Source organism: Colobus angolensis, unplaced genomic scaffold (genome assembly GCF_000951035.1).
Source record: "Colobus angolensis palliatus isolate OR3802 unplaced genomic scaffold, Cang.pa_1.0 Scaffold477, whole genome shotgun sequence".
NCBI classification, from domain to species: Eukaryota; Metazoa; Chordata; class Mammalia; order Primates; family Cercopithecidae; genus Colobus; species Colobus angolensis.
Genome location: NW_012118232.1, coordinates 877,970 through 880,190, shown reverse-complemented (window position 1 = coordinate 880,190; position 2,221 = coordinate 877,970). Strand labels below are relative to the sequence as shown.

Here is a 2,221-nt window from a genome sequence, read left to right as displayed (position 1 = left end):
CAGGTGCGACCAGGTAAATCTTGGTCTCTTTGGATTGACGTCACCTGGCGCATGCCCAGTTGATCTGCACCTTCCTAGGCGCTGGCTGCATTTTCGCGCGTGCGGGAAGAGCTGGTGGTGAAGAAGAACCCGGAAGTGCACCATCTTGCCTCCGTTCGTCCAAACAGTTTCCATTACCCCTTTTTTTCTGGTAATATTCTAAGACTGGCTTTGTTTCGGCTCACAAGCCTTTAGTCTCTTGATAACCATCTCTGGTTTATCATCCTCTTGCTGAATGAGAGGCTCCCCAGTCAGATGATCAATTATAACAGTTTTGGGAGGATTGAATTCAATGTTGTAGACTTGGCCACTGACGGGATGAATTGTACTGGTAGTTCTGATTAAACTCTGTACTCTGATATAACTGTTCTGTCTTTTTATTTATTTATTTTTTTTGAGATGGAGTCTCGCTGTGTCACCCAGGCTGGAGTGCAGTGGCGCGATCTCGACTCACTTCTACCTCCCAGGTTCAAGCGATTCTTCTGCCTCAGCCTCCCTAGTAGCTGGGACTACAGGCATGCACCACCAGCCCATTTAATTTTTGTATATTTAGTAGATATGGGGTTTCACCATTTTGGCCAGGCTGGTCTTGAACTCCTGACTTCGTGATCCACCCTCCTCGACCTCCCAAAATTCTGGGAGTACAGTCATGAGCCACCGTGCCTGGCCTATGGTCTCGAACTCTTGATCTCGTGATCCACCCGCCTTGGCCTCCTGAAGTGCTGGGATTACAGGCATGAACCACTGTGCCTGGCCAACTGTTCTCTTTTTATATATTATTTTTATATATATTATCTTTACATTTGTAAGGTTACCTTTCAGTGTGTATCAGTAGATGGGTACTGAGGCTTCAATGCAAACTGAATTCTTTGCCACATTTATTACATTTATAAGGTTTGTCACCTATGTGAGTCCTCCAATATTATGTTAGCTATGAAGTATGACTGGAGACTTTGCCACATTTATTGCATCTGTAAGGTGTGCAGTGAATTCTCTCCACTATGAATTTTCCAATGTCATGCAAGGTGTAAATTTTGATTGAAGACTTTGCCACATGAATTACACTTGTAAGGTCTCTCTCTAGTATGAATTATTTGATGGTTGGTTAGGTATAACTTGCGTCCAAAGACCTTGCCACATTCATTACATGTGTAAGGCTTTTCTGCAGTATGACATCTCTGAGTGAGGGAAAATTTGTGCCTCAAGTTCTTGCACACTCATTACATTTGTAAGGTTTTTCTCCAGTATGAATTACAAGATGGGTAGTAAGTCCTGAACACTCTAAATGCTTTACCACATTCATTACATTTGTGAGGCCTCTCTCCAGTATGAATTATTTGATGTCATGCAAGGTTTGAATTGCTGTTAAACACCTTGTGACAGTCACTACGTTTGTAAGGCTTCTACCCAGTATGAATTCTCCAGTGATCTACAAGGTGTGGATTGCATCTAAAGACCTTGCCACATTCACTGCATTTGTCGGCCTCATAAAATGAACCAGGAATTACCCCTTCCTCCTCAACTCTCTGGAAAAGTTTGAGAAGGACTGGCATCAGTTCCTCTCCAAATGTTTGGTAGAATCATGAGCAAAGCCATCAGGGCTAGGACTTTTCCTTTTTGGGAGTTTGTTGATGATTGATTCATACTCCTTACACTAGTTAATGGGTCTATTCAGATTTTCTATTTCTTTGTGATTCAGTCTCAGTAGGTTTTATGTTTCTAGGAGTGTGTCCATTTCATCTAGGTTTATGCAACTTGTTGGCATAGAATTGTTCATAGTTCTCTTACGATTCTTTTTTATTTTATTTATTTTTGAGACGGAGTTTCGCTCTGTTGCCAAGCTGGAGTGCAGTGATGTGATTTCAGTTCACTGGAATCTCCGCCTCCCGGTTTCAAGCGATTCTTCTGCCTCAGCCTCCCGAGTAGCTGGGATTACAGGTGCATGCCACCACACCCAGCTAATTTTTGCATTTTTAGTAAAGATGGAGTTTCACCATGTTGGCCAGGAGGTCTTGATCTCCTGACCTCATGATCTGCCCACCTCGTCCTCCCAAAGTGTTGGAATTAAAGGCGTGAGCCACCATGCCTAGACAATTCTTTTTATTTCTGTAGGGCTGGTAGTAATGTATATCCATTTTAATTTCTTTCTTTGGTAATTTGAGTCATTTTTTTTTTTTTTTTT

At 42.2% G+C, this 2,221-nt stretch overlaps 1 pseudogene; it reads right to left on the bottom strand.

Annotated features, from left to right (window-relative positions):
- Positions 1 to 1,055: 1,055 nt before the first annotated feature.
- LOC105523849 overlaps positions 1,056 to 2,221 on the bottom strand; it is a 23,792-nt pseudogene continuing 22,626 nt past the window's right edge.